We start from the raw sequence: 18,896 nt of genomic DNA on the forward strand, positions 1-18,896 counted from the left end.
TGTGCACATTTGTGTAATTTTTGATTTGCGATGTAATGTCTGATGCAAATTAGACATAGTTGTTTGTGATTTGATGTAGTCTGGAGAAACGTAAAGAAACAGTGGGACATCAGGTGACTTCTTTTTCTGGTCTGTTCACTTGTGCATGCTTGAATCCAAATGTTCTGTGCACCTAATGCCACTCACTGTGCTGTTACATCATCAACTATTTCCAAACATGTTATATTTAGTTAAATACAGTAAGTGTAAGGAAGCACTGCAGTCTGCAGCTACGTTGGCAGCCCACGATAGGAAGATTGCTCATCTTTCTGATTTTTAAACATTCATCACGTCTTAAAGTTGCTGTGAATCATACAAAACAATGTTGATTCAACATTTTTCTTGTCTTATTTATTGGGATTTATTTAATAAATGTACATTCCCATAGACAATCTGTTCATTTGAATGTGTTTTATTGAAACTTTACACCACCGCTGATTCACTTGTTGGATGTCAGAGCTGATTTCAAGAATACATTTTATTTCCAGAAACAGTAGTCCAGGGGTTAGCACATTTGTCTCACAATTGCGACTAGAGATCCAAGGTTTAAATCTTGGCTAAAACCCTCCTGTGTGATTTGTTCCGGATACTCTGTTACTTCTTCCACATTCCAAAAACATGCAAGTTAGTGTCAACAAAGAATCTCAATTGAATCATTGTTTGTCCTGATGCAACACTGAATCAATGGTGTTATAATCCGTCAAATTAAGTTGACAATTTATCAATTCATTGGAGGCTTTACATAATGTAGTTTGTACCACACGTTTTTGGCTAATGACAAAGATTTATGGTTTAGTCATTGGAATAATTTCCATGGCCAAGGCAGCGGTCGGATCTCTTACTAACTGAAGACAGAAGTGAAGGCAGCTCGAGTAAGAGCCACAAACAAGCAGCAAGCAAAAGGTATGGATGAAATTTGCCTTTGAGCTCCAAACTTTTAACATTGCACTTACAGGAAAAGGAGTCAATATTTCAGAAATGGGGTTTGAATGTAAAATGTCCAATTGGTTGAATCCCCTGAAATACATAAAATATTTGTAATTGTAATGGAAAGCGCCATATTTTGTGAAGCCTTTTAAATTAAAGCTCAAAGTCTACACATTACTCAAATTTCAAATCCATTACATTGGCGTATGAAGAGAAAAATGACAAATTTATCAAATACTTTTGATCCTAACTGGATACATCTTCAGTTATTCGGTATCCATGCAGATTGTTTTACAATAAATGATTTGATACAAAAACTATGTAATTGTTCAAATACGTCTGGCCCTAAGAAATCTTCAGTTTGTCAGTAGCTATGCGGATAATTTTACATGAAATGGTTCACTTGGGCAACACTGCTTTAATAAACCAGTATATTCCCACCCACAAGCGTGATATCAGTATACAGAAAGGTTCCATTCCATCACTGCTGTCCAAAATATTGTTTGTACAATATCTCCATATTTTAGGATGATTTAAAAATTAGGTGTGAAACATAATCCTTGTGTGTTACAAAAAGTTTTTTATCAAAGTAGTAAAAAACAAAATAAAACAAATGTGGAGGTCCATTAGTTTTTTGGACAGCGACAATATAGTTTGATATTTGTTTGCTATATATATTAGTACTTTTCCACCCTTACTAAATATAATTGTTTGGCTCATGTGTAATGAATGAATTATGTGTTTAGTACACTTAGAGAATGACGAGAAATGCAATTTAATGAAAACCTTGCATACAAGAAGAACGTTCAGACACAACCTGATGGCTGCTTTCTACGAAGAATCCGTCTATTTGTCATGAGGCGAAGTCAAAAATAAAAACGCGAGCAGGCAGTAATCCCCTGCTCCATGCAACTGCCCCCCCCCCCCTTCCTAAACACAGACATCTTTCTTTTGACTCAGAGAAATTATAATACAGTATCAGAGAAAGAGAGCGAGCAAGTGGCGGAGAAACACCATACTCTTTCTTATCCTCACACTTAATTATATGAGGTTATAATTGATATAGATCAAATGTTATAAGTGCAAATAAATATGTTTTTGTAACTTCCCGGTAATTAAGGGAAGCTTTTAATGCTAATCTTTGTCCAAATACAAAATGGGCTGTGTATATGTGTGGCCCCTAGAGGTCAGGCTTGCACTGGGAACAAATGCAAATAAAACCGATGGTACAATTTTTTTAGTTTTAAAACCTTGGATGTTACTTTGGTTGATCATCCCCATTAGTCCAGAAACTGAATATATTGTTGTTGAATGTTGTGTTTAGACAGGCTATTTTCCGATCTACGTTAACCGTAAAATGCCAAAGGGATTAACGCAGAAAAGACGGATGATTTTTCTTCCAGTATGTCATCCATCTATTTTCTACTGTGCTTGTCCTCGTTCATTTGGGCCGCCACCCCAGATAACTTTGGACAGGACGCGGCATACACCCTGGACTGGTCGCTAGCCAAGCCCAGGGCACATGTAGACAACCATTCACACTCAAATTCACACCAGTTTGGAGTCTTCAATGAACCTAATGTGCAGGCACTGTGAGAATATTAAGGATTACAATCCAGAACTCGTTTATCGTATCAAATATAAAAATGACAATTTCTTCAGTTTTTCAAATGCTCAATTCTCTTCTATGGTTCTATCACCAATTGGTTGATAGCATACACGTTGTAGTTCTCTCATCTTATTGGCCGTGGCAGGATAATGCAGAATGAGCAGTATCATCGGGTATTAGCAACACGCACACAAAAAAATGTGTGATGTGTTGATACCAATGATTTTTATTACGCAGATTAATTAAGAGACTGAATTGTCATATGTGGACTGGAGCTTTTGTTACCTTTGAGCCTCCCAGTGGATTTCACGCTATAATGTCTCTGATACCATCCTCAAGCAGAAAATAATGGGGCTGTCATCTCATTTAACTTGTGCAAACCCACAGAACAGAGTGTGCCGAAGATATCAAGGCTGTCTTCATGTAAGCTTCTCCTACTTAAGCCATTCCCGCATTTCGCATTACATCCCCCAAATGTCAACTCGCGACCTTGATAACGGGATAACGTATTTGGGGCAGAGCAAATACACATTGAGCAAGGTATGGCTGTCGGCGACAGAGGGATGAACAAAAAGGGAGGAACCAAAGTTTCATTGACAAAATACTTAGGCTGAGAGCAATGCTACCGTCTCACAACAACTTCTTTACTGATAGATTATAGATAGTGACATTGAATAGCAACTTTCTCACTTAGGAACACAAACGTGATTACAGTACGTAGCAAGGAAAGAGTCCTTTGGTGAGATGGAGCCCATGGTTTAGACTTGTGTCCCAGATCACGTTTTCAAATTCTACGTATAACTGTGCACCACCATTCGATTTATTTGAGCAGCGCTACAATAAGCCTATATTCGAGTTTTGTTTGTTAGTTGGCTACTTCCTGGTTCACAGAGGTTCATGAGTAGATGTGCGGTGCCATTGACATTTTACGGGAGTGGACGGTTCCATCGATGACGTACATAAATTCCTGTACTTTTTATTCAGATCCTCAGCAAAACCAACGGCTTCTTTTTCCTTCCAAGTAGCAAGATATGATGTATAAAACCTTTGACTATTATCATCCTCCTTGCAGAAAAAAAGGGAAGTCACAAGAAGCAAGAGGGAATTTCCCTCCAAAGACCAGTAGATGTCACTAAACCAAGGCCATTTGTTTCCTTGTTCTTGACCAACACACTTGCGTGTCGAACATAATGACACAAGAATTTGACGACTAGCAACAGTTCCGATAACACAATGTTTAAGCTAACGACAGTAAGTGGGTCTGTCTCGGGAGATATTTCAGAGATGTTAAGTTAATTCTGAAACATGTTCAGTATTTACATTTATTGCGTGTAATGGGTAGGCCTATTTGATTAGCATCAGAATCGCCCAAAAATAATTATAGGAAATAAAAGGTTCACCGAAGTCTAAACACGTTTCTACGAATGGTAAAATAATCGGCAAGGTCTTTCACAAAATGCAGATAACGAGTGGTGAAGAACTATATAGTAAAACAGTGTTCCTGAAACTAATGTTCACTTTTAGTTAACATTACATTTCTAGAAATGTAAAATCATTCGGCATTATGCAGTTTAATAGGTTTTGTAGAATTTACATCGTAAAGTAGCAATTTTTTGCCATAAAGGTTAGAAAAGGACTATCACCTCACCGACTTGTCAGGTGTGGTGTGCATTTGTGTGAGAAACAGACAATATCTACACTACATCTCAATTATTGCTCATCCTGTGGCTTTTGGAGCTGAAACAATGTAACCACATAGTGATTTAGCCTGCGTACTACAGGAGCAGGAACAAATGTCTTCGTGCTTTGCTACATTAGCATGGCTTACCCCCCCCTGTGGCTGCCTGAGGAACTGCGCATTTCAGGCATATCAACAAAATGGCTGCCTGCTGCATGAGGTCAGTAGAATGAGGAAACAGACATGTCACTCCACTGTAATGATCGTGACATTTATTGTGTAGAAGGGCTGATTTTTGTTGGTGGGTGATACACTATTTAATCTAGAGCCGCCGCCAAAACTCCTGTGTTGAATAAACAAATTTAACTGAGTGGCACAATGTTACTTTTGATATATGAATTAAAAATGAACCGGATTTCAGACTCTTATTTGCTGCTATGTCAATCCAATCTGCCTGTGGTTTTTAGAATTAGTTGTGACTGATGTACCTTCGAAATAAGCAACTTGTCGATCGTCATGCACATGTGCATGCTAAATTACCGTCAGCTCCTCTTGACAGTCTGATGCAGTGAGTTAGGATGAAAGACTTACCCAGTGTTTTTTTTCTTTATGTCTAGTATTTGACAATTATACGACAGTTAAAGTCTATTTGAATGTGAATAAAGGACTTCAGTTAATTCACTTCGCATGCCTCGACGGCCTCGATGCCTTGGCCATGACAAATTTGCGCCTTGCGCAGTAATACTTTCAGCTCGCCTCGGCAAATCACACCGGTACTTTTAAGCATATCAGCAATGGGTCTGTTTGTTTGTTTTTTAAACCAATCAGATTTCAAATTTGCATTAGCTGGTCCAATATGCTAAACAGTACTTGATTTGTTGTTATCATGTTTTTAGGTAATTACTGATTCTGACCCATGGTGCGCATGGCAGTTGTGTGCTGTTGTACTGCGCTTTCGTTGATGTTTTCCATAATTGCGATGAGATGACCACTGTGAAATTTTAACTCTGAATTTAAGAACTGTGAGACAAATGTGCCAACCACTAGTGTACCTTGCTGCTCCAGTTTAACGCAGTTTTTCCTGAACAATGATGTTAGGAGTTGTTTTTTCGAATTGACTCCTCCCCCGCCATTTAATCCCTCCCCTCAGGTCAAACAAGCCCGGCCCCCGCCAATCCGCCATGACAGCGTTCTGTGTTAGGACAGGCTGGACCTCCACTTTTTCCCTCCCCTATTGTTTTAGCACAGCTTCTGCTTAAGTCTCACCGGGAGCCTGTCCAGTGTGGACTTTCATACCTACCTTTCTGTTGTGGTCGTAGCTGTGTTGTGGCTGAGCTCTCACACACAAACCGTTAAAGACAAGACCCAACTGACAACCAGGACTTGAGAGTTGGTAGAGTCCGCCATCTCCCCTCCCCCTCCCACTCCTCCTCCACGAGCTGTTCACTCTTCCCGCCTCCGCGCCACAGACGGTTTTTGTGTGCGTTGGAAAAGAGGAGGAGCGACTGCAGGCGACCGGACGACTGAGAGAAGACTGGAGTCGGTTCGCGAGCGCAAAAGAGAACCAAGCACACCGCCACTGTTAGTCGTCGTTGTGGCACAGTTAGCCGGCTTTCACGTTTCCTGGGCCAGCGGACTTTTAGAAAGTAGTGTTGGCACAACATCCCGAGGCGTGGGAAAGGAGCGGACGGACTTCTTTTACCGTTTGCGACACGGGAAAAATCGCGGGAACATCGCTTGACGACGCCACTGTTGGTGAGTGATGGTACTGCGGCTAAAGCTAGCATGCAAGACAACACACTTTTGGCATTTTATCACAACTCAGACACTTTTTTTCCACAATATGCTCTTCATTATAGACACATTTTTACCTTTTACTGTATTTGGACAGTTTTTCTTCAATTGTAAGGTCTTAGAACTTGCACTTTTAGCCAGACGCGATTGGTTAGCGCTTGCTTTTCGAAATTGTGTGTCAGTAAAACTTCCATGTTACTCGACTGACTCAAACCGTAGCAATGTTAAGAATATTGAAACCATTCAGGAATCTTGGGAAGTATTTTTAACACTTCAGCTTTTACAGAAATCCACGTTTTCCATGACAAATTTTCAAATTGATGGAAACATTTTACAAATTTTCCAAATACTTCCACATTTCTTAACTAAATCAGAGCATCCCAGCGTCAAAATGTCCAGTTAATTCAGGACTTTTGGAATAATTTTCACTTAAAAAAAATCCCCATTGTTTTCCAAAATTCCACAGTTAACGTTAATTTACTAATTTATGCATTTTTCTAATCCTTCCACGTGTCTCAACGTAATGATTCCAACGTTAAACTGTTAAAACTAATTCGGAACATCATGCTTTATGTATTTTGTAGTGGTGTTCCGATTACAGTTCTATGCTGCAGATTCCGATAATGCGCGAGTGAGATCGGCCGATAATATTCCATACATTCTTTTTAGAGCTACTCACTATACACACTATATTAATTACTAGTGTTCACTCATTATCATTTTCATAATAGATTAATCAATTAATGTTGGTGATTGATGGTGATTGCTTTTTGTGACCTGCAGTGAAATTGTTTAACGATCTATGGCGAATACGAACTTTTTTCACGAAAATAGGCCAATCACGATCGGGGGCAAATTAATGGACATCTAGTATTTTGATGCTATGTGACCATACCAACTTAGCTTAGCATATTAGAATTGTGTTTTTTTTTTCTCTTCAAAATAGTTGTAGAATACAGAAACAGGTTTAAAACCGTTCTGATATGGTCTAATCACTTTGTCTGTTTTGGTTGTTATTTTATGATTATTATTAGAAACAGCGGAATGCAAAGAGTTGTAAAACCATATGAATGGGCCTAAGCGCTTTTTGTGCCAACTTTGCCATCTTTTTATATTACTGCTCAACTGCCTAACAGAAACGGACTGAGGAATCAAAACGCTGTGTTGTAAATACGCCCCCTAGAGGCAGAGAGTAGAATAGGGGATTACATTACACCAGTGTCTATTGTCTGACTTGATGTTTAGGTGTTTTGTAATTGCTATGCTCACCACTGCTTTTTGGCCCGTGATCTTGCTTTATACCAGGACTCTCACGGTTTGTTGTGATTTTAACAGATTTTCTTGCTACTTCAGTGTCGATCCATGTGTACTGGGTGTCTCGCATATGGATGCTTAAACCATTAAATTGAACTGAATGTGTTAGAGCTAAAAAAGAGCTCAATGCCCAGCAGAATGCAGAGATGAGAGTTTGAGGGGACCAGGTTTGTTTCGAAGTTGTCGGTCTTCTGAGTGTAACAAACAGCGTTAATGGAAAAAAAAGAATAAACTCACCTTAACACTAAGTATAACAACTTCATCCATTTTCCGTGGTTCATTAAAAAAAAGTGAGCCAGATGAATACTTTTAGGTTACATTATGTTTAGATTTAACATCATCCTATGGCCTCTTGCAACAGAATTTTGTCACAGGTGAGTATTAAGCTGCTGCATTCTTTGTAATCATTCTACATTCAACCCCCCTCTTGGTTTGAAATGGTACAGGCCAGTAATTTTCCATGCGCCACACTGGCCTTGAATGTGGGTGTGGCTTAATTTCAGCGGCTGGGCTGACATGAGCAGTTCAGAAGTCCCTTTAAAAATATAACCGATATACTTGACATATATGTAGTAATTTATAGATAAGTAACCAGCTGTGTTTTTTCTACTTATAGATAAGTAAGCAGTGGAGTTTTTTCTATTTAAACAACGGAGCACAAGTCAGCTATACTGTTGAAGGCCGATTAATTTGGCACTAATCAGAGTATGTCTGGTTTACACCCATTCATCATAACTGATTCATTTGTATTTCACAGGGGCAGATTTTCAGAATCTATGCCCTTGTGAAAAACTTCTTTTTTGGGGGTCATTTCTCATCTAATTTTAAAGGGGCACCTAGATAGCAACTCAAAATCTGACACCTGAATAGTTGCAGGTTCTACAGCTTCACAAACAGTTTTTGAGACTTTTAAAATTGCAAAAGCATTTTGTCATATTCTTAAATAAGAAAAAGCTGTGCAAGGTGCCAAAATCAACCACAAATCCATTTAATTTTATATGCTCAAAAAAACCCTTACTGAATCGACCATTTGTTAACATGTTAGTTACATATTATTCTATCTAGGAAGAATGTATTCGGTCTGTTTAAAATGGGGCAGGCGAAGAGTAGCTCCAGTGGCTGCAGAACATGGCCACTCCAGCGATTTCACGTTGCACACATCTGAATGAGTGAGGCAAAATGTCTGCTGCAGGAACAGCATAGAATTAAGATGATTTTAAAGTAGATTCTGTACCTCATACCCTGCATGAGATGGTGTTCAGTAATAATGGTTCGGCACATGCCATGATTTTAAGGTCATGGAAATGTAACGAATAACTGAAATGAAAACCAAGTGTGACGCATCACCTGTAGTGTGTAGCTAAGCAATGAAAAGTGATATTGTGCATGTTCTGCTATTAAGTGGTTGCTGTAGACGCCATGGATGCATACAAATATTTAAACATGGCATGCACAAATAAAATAATGTAATAGTATGCTGACTTTGCCGGACTCAAACTGAGCCATTCATATATGTACCACAAACTTTTATTTTCTAGCACGAATGTTGCCATATCAAGCTGTGCTTCTTCTCAATTGAGCATGTTGCATAGCATAATCATTAACATTTGGCTGAGTGCAACCTGTTTGAGTTATTCTGCAGCTTATCAACAAATCAATATCGTAATATCCATCCAAAATCAACTCGGCACCATTATCACTTTAGTTGGTAGAAATTATGAGTGATTTCAAATTCACAAAGCAGCCCAATTCAACCCAGGTAAGAACACAATTCCCCCAGGTTTTGCCCAATTGCACCGTGTCACATCATCATAGAAACACCAAGAACAGTATATGCAGTGGAAGTTTAGTTTAATTTGTTGCATGACACGGTGTGTGAATGTTTGTTTCTTACTTAAATGAATGGAAAGGGTGAATCAATTCCAGTCCAAAACAAAATTGGTTTTCCTTGTTCTTATAAGTGTAGTTGTGTAGTTACAAATAAATACCGGTAGTTTAATATACAAATAAGTGAAAAGACACTTTAGGAAAGAATAACAGTGTGTTTGCTCTGCAATCTTTGTGAACCTTGTTGCATTGTGGGCTGTGGCGGCCATTTTGGGCTAGCGGTATCCACGGTGAACGTAAACAAGGCTGTGTTGTCTCGCAGCGAACAACGGCATGTTAAAAATGCAACCCAAGAATCCTCGCCAATCCTCATCGGCAGGCTTTCGTACTGAGGCTTATAATGGAACCCAGGTAGACTTTCACCTCTCTGTCAGGTTAGCACTTTCTGTTTGGGATCGGTAGCTCCTTCTGGAGCTTGCTAGGTAGCTGTCGCTTGCTAGTGGCTTCTCTTTGCGTGGAGGGAGGACTTTATTCCAACTGCTGCATCCACTGAGGCTTCAGGGTTTGTTTTATTTATTTACTTACTTGTGTCTTTGTGCACCCATGTTAAGAATATTTTAAATAGCTGTCCTGCAACTTGTGATGTACGAAGACACTGATGTTTACATGGCGTGAGGAATAGCCTTCCTCGCCCATTCTAAGATATTTCGTTAACCAAAAATAGTGTGTGAACAGAGTAAATTTTTCTTCTAAAAAATTTTGTTTAAAGGATTGTTGTGCAGTTTGTCACTTTTTTCTAAAAATTCAAACCTGAATTTGATTCTGATTCATAGGAGTGCTATATTTCTTTTGCTAATCCAAACATGTCATGTATACGGTTCAATCGGCAGAGCCAGGCTGCGTCTGGTCTGGGCATGCTCTGTCTTGATGTGAATGCACATTGACGTTGTTTACGCACTTGAAAATGATGCAGGCATGTGATTTTTCCGCTAATTCGCGGAATTCCGCTTTTTTTATCCCCCCCCCCCCCCCCCAAAAAAAAAAATCCGATTTCGTCTCTCTACAGCATTCCGTTTTAGTGTTTCCGCAACTGAAATGAAACCGATCTTGCGATTGGCGGAAGTCTCCGTGTTGACCAATAAGAGCGCTTGTTATAAAGGCATAGGAGTATGCCATTGTTTGTAGACCAATAAACGCGCTTGTTATAAAGGCATAGATTATGCCATTGTTTGTTGACCAATAAACGCGCTTGTTATAAAGGTATAAGAGTATGCCGTTGTTCATTTCGCACACGTTTTTGCCGAGTGTTTAAAGAAAGATGTCCGTGATCGAACGCAAAGATGCTCCGCGAGTTAAGGAAATTGACAAACTCGTAAAAAACAAGTTTCGCTGGGACTGGTTAGAGAAGGATATATCGACAAATGTTGGAAAGAAGACTGTGACGAATTTGTTCAGTGACTTCATTCGGAAGATCGATCGTGCCGGGAAAGCGCTTTGCATTTGGTGCCGTGATACCATTGACTATGGCGGGAGAGGTTTCAAAGCTCTTGAAAGTCCTACTGAAGAAGCTGTCATCGTTGGTCACCAATGTCCTTGATGAGTCAGAGCTGGGGAACTATGATCTCGAGGTGAGAGAATACCAGTTGGACAGTGAGTTGCCAACACCTTTGGACTCAGAGGGGAAGGCAATTGCACTGGATCGTTGGTGGGCTCAAGTCTTTGCTGTTGGAAGATACCCAACCTTGGCCAAGATGGTGAAGGCTCTCATGAGTTGCTTCCATGGGCCTCAAGTAGAGGGGGCTTTCAGTGTCATGGGTGATGTCCTGAACCCCAGAGCATGCAGAATGGACATAGCCACATACAGTTCTATTCAGACTGCGAAATATGCCCTAAGAGCAAGAAAGACCACCTCTGTCAGCCATTTTGGCAGGAAAGACATTCTGATGGATCCTGTGCAGTCCAAACTGTGCCTAAATCTGAGGACATCCTCCAAAAGGTACAGGGAGGAGAAGGATGCAGAAGCAGCTATGTTGTCTGCAAAACGAACAGAACTTGCTGTGAAACAGGACACTCAAATGAGCAAGGCTGCCTCAAGAAGAACCATCAAAGCTGCACAGAAGCAGGCTAGAAAGACCCATTCCAAAGCAATGAAGTCTAGGAGGAAGTAGTGTTTGTGTCATGTGAATGGATTGTGCTCAAGAATGAACACTTGTATATTCCTGTAAATATGTTGAATGTTTTAATGAGCAAAAAATAGAAAAACATTATTTACGACATAAATAATTTTTGAATGTGACTGATTTTGAGTTGACTAAAACTGCAATTTTATATGGGATAGTTCAATATACATTGGAAATTTATGCTGTTGTTTTGTCTATTTCTTTGTCATCTGAGTGCATTGAAAGTACTTAAAATCACGGAAAACCCATGAGCTACGGGGGGCTTCGCCCCCCTGGCCCCCCCCACCAGGGCGCTGCCCTGGACCTAGCTGGGTGCCTGCGGCCCCCAGACCCCCGGCTAATTTTTCAGATAATTTCACTTTGGTCAAATCACATGCCTGATGATGTCTTCCTGCAAGACCTTCTCTGCAAAGGGAGAGCTTCTTTTAAAGTACTTGTAACTTGTTATGCTGTTGCTTTAAGTGTAAAAACAAATGCAACTACTATACTCAATAGACAAGGGAACTCCACCTGGATAAATCACGTGACGTTTACGTTGATCATCTGTGCATCACACGCCTGTTATACCGCTGTTCTGAGTAATGTCGTGACGCATGTAAATGCCATCACATGTAAACAGTTGACCACAGATCATCAATCGGAATGATTTCAATTGGATTGACACATAAAGCCTCCATGTAAACCCGCATCCATCTTCTGTACCTGCCCAGGTTCATAGGAATGCCAGTTTCCATTCCAGCCAACTACCTTGATTGGAGGTCTAGCTGCCATGATATTCTGCCAGTGCATCATAGCTGCATTTCTGTCCATTACCTTACTCCTTGATGTTGTTGCTGATTTTCTTTTAAAATTCATTCATTCAATATATGAACCAATTTGATCTGCATTGAAATCTGTTTGGAAGAACTGACAGAATCTTAGAAGCAGACTAAGGCTGTCAGGGAGAATATAGGTATCAAACCCTTCTTCATGCTCCTTGCACACAGAAGCTATTGCCATACTGAAGCTGCCAAGCTTACCAAAAACTATGTATGCTACCATCTTTACTCCCCTCCAAACCTATTGGTACAGCGAGGCCAATTCCTTTTTGATTATTCCTGTACACTGAACACATTTGGATTTGACACCAAGAGAGACGAGAGACTTAATATTGGCACCTGGCACCACCATGTGTTACATCAATGAAGATTGAGCTGTCCATAAGAATCCATGAAAGCTCACGTCAAGACATTACCTCCACTGTTTTACAGATGAGCTTGTATATTTGGGACCATGAGAAGATCATCTGTTTCTTGAATCTTCAAACTTTCAAAAGATTAATATTCGCATCACCGAGTCCCAGAATTTTTGTCACCTGTTCTATAAGTCTTTGTAAACATGAGCTTTTGATACCTTCACTCCAGCTCTCTGGAGATTGTTGCTGATATGACAAAGCTGTTTCTGGACTTTCATCAACTGCTTCATGTTTCCTGGATCCATCTATTTGACGTTGGTTATTTAGTACACCATTGGTTTCTTTCTTCTTAAGGACATTCTTGCCGGTTGTATTATGACCAATGTTTATGCACTGCTTCAGATTATTTTGACCTCCCCTCTCAGCTTCGCAGTTGCTCTTTTTTCAAACAGCATGTGATTTTCATGTTGATTACACCTTTAACTATCAATGAATGTAGCATTTAAAACAAATCTGAATCTGAGTGTAAAGGTTATGATTGACTTAGGCAGGAGCAGGTCAATGATGTTTTGTTGCTCTATTAAAGTCTCTTTATCCAGCCACCATCAAATAGATTACAATGGTCTGCTCTTAGAATAATTTGCTAAACAATTTTGGCCTGCAAGGTTAGCTTTTCAAAGCTGAATGCGAAAGTGGTGTGGTATTATTTGGATGTCATTTTGTTTGTTGGTTAATTAGCATGATTCAGCCAAAACTACAAACTAATTTTTAATAAACTTGGAAAACGGGCACAATGACCAAGGAAGCGCACAGTAAAATTTGGTCATGATCTGGATAAAGTTAATGAATTTTTTTTTCGCTTTCAGAATTCATGGTCAATCCACCTGATTCAAAAAGCATTTCCAAACTAAGACTCCACGAACCAACAAGTAGCCTGCTAACTAATGAAATAAGCAAAGATAGTGTGCCACAGTTCATACTTGGTGGCCCTTGAGTGCCAGGTCTTGTGATCATTGTCCTCCAAATCAGAAGCACCAAATTCTCTGTTGAATTGGTTCTCAACCGTTTTGATCATAATTAGTAAATTACTACTACATTACCAAATTCTAGTTCTAAAAAACTTTATAGACAGGCTGTACCTTGGTTGCAGGTTGGAATTTCATTTTTTTACTCTCGCCATGAAACTCTACTCGCATTGGGGAGTTTTCCACCAGATTCAGGTACTCCAAAGGTACTCAAAATAACTTACTTTATAATCAATAGAAATGGGCACCTCTCCCTGTTGCGTAGCTTCATGAGATGTGGCTGGCTGGCTTTGTACTTTATGTAAGTACTCCAGAGTACTTTGATGTCATCGGGATTAGTTAAGTTGTTGCATTATATGCTGCTTTCTGGCATGCCTTGAACTTTTCCGTAGGAAACTATTTGTGTCCCAAACTCAGGAGAAAGGAAAATAAAGGCAAGCTACACTTCCTTGTTGAAGAATTCTTGTAATGCCAAAATACGTATCTATAACGTTTTAAATTATGTAACAATTTAAATTAACTCGGTAATAAATTAACTTAGTTAACTCACTTTGATTTACTTCCTGTGGCAGCTGACCTCTGCTTACTTTGCAGCTAAACTTAAGAGGGTCATTGGCACGAAGACATATAAAAACTAATTTTTACGAGGTATTACTTAAACCATATTAACTCTTTGACCGCCATAAACGTTATAAAACGTTTAGCATAAACCTAGGGAAGGGCGCCGAGGACGTTAAAAGACGTCCCCTATGTTTTTTTTGTTTTTTTTTGGAAACGGGTGCAGGAAAGCCTTGGGCAGCTGTGCTGAAAGTATCAGGCAGATCTGATTAGTAAAAGAATCGTTTTGGCCCCTAGAGGGCAGCAATGACTCTCTTTGCACAAGGTTGGATGGGCCGCCCACCGTGGGCGTCAGTAGAAGACGTGAGGCGGAGCTAGAGTATTGAGGAGACAATGGCTGATGAAGCCACAATGGCTGACCAAGCAACCGGTTGCAAGCAGCTCACGCTTGAGCATTTTTTTCAAAGACGGAAAGCATCAATCAATACTAAAAAGCGCATTGATGTCGACGATGATGATGACTCCGAGCTTGACGCCAAAGTTGGAAGCCTTGAGGCGACTGTTATGATCACGTAGTAAGCCTCACCGGCTAAGCGCGGCTAGCGCTGCTAAGGCCGGAAAACGCGCACAATAACCGACCGGGTACTTCTACACAATTGGACATTCGATCGGGCGATGGAGAGTTGGCATCGACCAATGCAGATTGATGATGATGATGATGATGACTCCGAGCTTGACGCCAAAGTTGGAAGCCTTGACGCGACTGTTATGATCACGTAGTAAGCCTCACCGGCTAAGCGCGGCTACCGCTGCTAAGGCCGGAAAACGCGCACAATAACCGACCGGACATTCGATCGGACAATGAAGAGTACCCCGAGTCCAATGCATATTCATCGGAGGAGCGGGTACAGTCTGATCACGGAGAAGACACTGTTTCTGGACTACGATGCCACCATGAATGCAGTGTATAAAATGGATCAGAACATCTCTTACAACCTGGTGTAGCAACTGAAGGACACGAGGAAGCGAGACGTAACGAAACCGTAGCATGATCCTGATATTAGACTTGATGGCAACACACACTGCAGTATATACTTGCTATTCCCCGGAAAAAACGGCCTGCAAGAAAGTGGAGCACGTGAAGAGGCAATCTGTTGTGCAAATGCTGTTGCGTCTCCTTGCACGCAGGAGAGTGTTACAAAAAGAAAAACTGTCGTTGAAACATCCACATATTTGTAAATAGCACCACAGTTGCACACATTTGTAAATAGTTTGCCAAATTGTTGTCAAATTGTTACACTGTTGAATGTAAATAAACGTATTTTGCTATCAAAAAACACTTTTTCATTCTTGGTGGTAGTGTTTTATAGAAGTAAAGCACTATTTAGGTGTTTGTGGCATCATTCATGGACAAAAAGAAGTGTAAAATTCACTAGAATGCATGAAATAATATCGTTTCACTAAAAGCTTGATTTCTCCGTATTTTGGTCCAAAACAGGCGAAATTGGGTCAAACTAACCATTTTCTATTGTTGATTACTAAAGAACGGAATAAGGTAGAAACAAACTTTTTTTTCTGATGAAAGATGAAAGTCCAATCATTCATTTGATAGTACGTGTGTTTCCATAGTCCAAACAGAACATTTTCTGTGGACCTTGAAAGATCAGTCAAAATGCTTAAATCGGCTGGCACTGACGGCATCCCTTTTCTGAAAACGTCTGGCAGTCAAAGAGTTAATTGTACGTCTCTGGCGTATCATCTCCGAGCATAACACTGCTGGAGTGTGGTGCTGGTGGGCAGAACTAACTTTATAATCGATCAATTGTAAGAACTGTTTCTATAGGCCTTGATACACCAATCCGACGTTGGGAAGCGCCCGGGCGTCGGTATATGCCGTCTGATTAATGTATAACTCACCGTCGTAATGTTGGATCCCGTTTGGGGGTTGGGGGTTCAGCATGTCGAATCGGTGTCGGCCCGTTGTGACATTTGATCACTCTGATTGGCTGTTAGCTAGCGAATCAGTGCATGGGGCAAGAACATGACATGAGGAATGTGGATAAACAATAATCCTTTATAATAACCGGGCTCTCATGTAATTTCGTGTTACAATATCGCTCGTTTTGCTCACTATCACCCTTCGCATTTGGACGTAATATGATTATGATATATCACGCAACTGGATATATCAGGTAGGATTTACTATTAGAGTACACAATACTCTGTAAAGAGCCTGAGGGTGTGCTTTGCGTGGGAATATATCGTGGGTATGCATTGTTTGCGTTTTTATACCCCTCCTACCCCTGTAAGAGCTCTCCAGTTGCCTTTGTCTAACAATGAGAAATAGTGACTACCGCCGCCAATGGTATGGAGGTCTTAAGAGAAGAATATGAGATAAATATCTGTAAAGATGACTCAGTTTTGATCGTTTTGTTCAACAGTTGCATTCAACTGTCAAGGATCATCAAGGATTAAAGTAAGCAATAAGAACAGTCTTCGAATCAAAATATACTTTGATTTTACATGGAATTCTAAGATTTTATTCAAGTAAATATCTTTAACAATCTTTGTAGAAAATAGTAGTTGAAAAGGGTGATTAATCGTGATTAACTATGTCAAATGTCGCAATTTATTAGTTGAAAAATTCTAATCGCTTGAAACATAAGTGGGTGTGGCTTGGCGATGTTGTATGCAGCTGTTTTCATCACTGTCTGTAACCTAAATTTAAAGACTGCAAAGTAAGTGCTTATTTTAAAAACAAATACATTTTTGCTTCCAATCAGGGGACAGAACAACTTCTCAATAGTAGATTTTTGATACGCCAACAATCTATCTTAAAATCAATATCAAACAGCATTGTTAGTTGTAGAAATACAGTTCTGTGTAAAATAATTTTTTGCTGTTGCCTAGTTTCTCCACTTCAAATTTTAATATCACCAATCAAATGTAACTATCAGACTAATATAACACAAGTAAATATAAATTGTAGTCTTTAAATGGTGATTTTCTTATTTTTTTATTCAGAGGAAAAAAATATTGGTATATATGGTAACATTAAAACACCTGCGGCTTACAGTCGGGTGCAGCTTACATGTGTAACAAACTCGAGTATTACCCAAATTTAGCTAGCGCGGCATCTAGTCAGTTAGGTGCGCCTTATAGTCCATAAATTACTGTAATCAGAATCAGAATCATCTTTATTGGCGAAGAAGGTAAAAAACGCACAAGGAACTTGTCTCCAGTAGTTTGAGCCACTCTAGTCTATAGAAAGAACTACAGGCCTTGTTCGCCTCAGTTAAGTTCAGTGTTCAAGACTCAACAATAAGGAACAGACTAGGGACAAAATTACAGTACCAAGGCGAACAAAACTGCGAAACAAAAAGGACATAAAGGCTTGCCTTACTTTTGCAGAAAAAAAACAACTGAATGACTTGGAACAATAGTCTATGGACTGACGAGATGTAGGTTGAACATTTTGGAATTGTGTTTTGTTAATCTACCGTAAATGAACAAGTACTTAAGAAAAACAACATTATACCAACAGTCAAACACGTTGGTAGTGTGATGATTTGGACGCCTTGCTCCTTTAGGACCTGGATGCCATCAGTTCGTGACTTGAAGCTAAAGCGCGCTTTGATTCTGGAGCAGAGCAACGATCCAAAACTTCAGAATGGCTTCAAACAATTAACAAACAAAACAAAGGTTTGGGAGTGGCCGAGTGAAAGTCCGAACTTGAATGAGATTGAAATGCTGTTGCATGACCTTAGGACATGTGCGCAAGAATGGGACATCGATCAGTCCTTCCTGCCCGTGTTATTTACTGACAAAACCAGGTAGAGTAGGTAAATATTCAGTAATGACAAGCTTCACATTTGTCAGATCCACTTACCGAGCCAGCTCATGGCGCGCTGATTTGTAACGGCTAATCTCAATTGTTGCTGGTGTTACTGGCTAGTGGCTAACAGCTAGCAGCCTTGGCCATTCGCACACAGTGCTTAGCTGGGGTGTACGGCCATTTGGTCTACGCCGGGGAGCCGTAAGTGCCTGGTAGAATGACGACAGTCGGCGGACTACTTCTCAAAGGCGGTTTGATGGGTGTGAATGAAACCAGCTTTTATTGAACCCTTAGTCAAATGTAAAGCAACAAGCTACGCTAATCGTGATCGTTTAACTGTTTTTCCACAAATGCAGTATCATTGTATTAAGTTGTTGTGCTGTGACATACAACATATTCTTGCCAAAAACAAAAAACAACACAATTTGTTGGGGGGATAGTTATTCTTTTAAAAGCTTGTTCATACTCGGAAACCCTCCAGTGTTGCTGAATCAAAGCAATAGTTCAAGGTTGGTGGTGGGGAGTGGTTTGAATATCTCCACAAAGACGTGGAAGACTCATTGCCATTTGTAGAAAATGTGGGCCAAGCACTTATTTGGTTTACCGGTAGGTACTTTTCCACACAGGGCCAGGTAGCTTTGGGTATGATTTTTCATTAATAAATAGAATCACAACTGTGTGTCATCTTTGTCTGATATTTGCATTTGTTTGTTTGCAAATACTTTTTCAGGTGTTCTCTAGTTTTTGCAACACTGTTTAAGGTATTTACTTTTTTTTTTTTTTTTTTAACTCTTACCTTATTGTAAAAACATACACTTCACATTTTCGAAAGTGTCTGAATTCTATAGCCATCTCTTTAGTTAGGACCTCATTTGAATTGTTAATTCTAGTAAATCAGTCAAATCTATCTGTTCAGTAAAGATGGAATTTCAGTTC

At 39.8% G+C, this 18,896-nt stretch overlaps 1 protein-coding gene across 1 annotated transcript in view; it reads left to right on the forward strand.

Moving 5' to 3' along the window:
* Positions 1-5,444: 5,444 nt before the first annotated feature.
* The window catches only part of atf7ip (activating transcription factor 7 interacting protein), a 33,193-nt gene continuing 19,741 nt past the window's right edge, over positions 5,445-18,896 (forward strand). The window contains exon 1 of the mRNA XM_086082194.1: positions 5,445-6,008. The gene's annotated coding sequence lies outside the window, so the exon portion shown is untranslated. The remainder of the gene's footprint in view (positions 6,009-18,896) is intronic.

This window comes from Leptonotus elevatus, chromosome 8 (genome assembly GCF_054856555.1).
Source record: "Leptonotus elevatus isolate MCC_2025b chromosome 8, RoL_Lele_1.0, whole genome shotgun sequence".
NCBI lineage: Eukaryota > Metazoa > Chordata > Actinopteri > Syngnathiformes > Syngnathidae > Leptonotus > Leptonotus elevatus.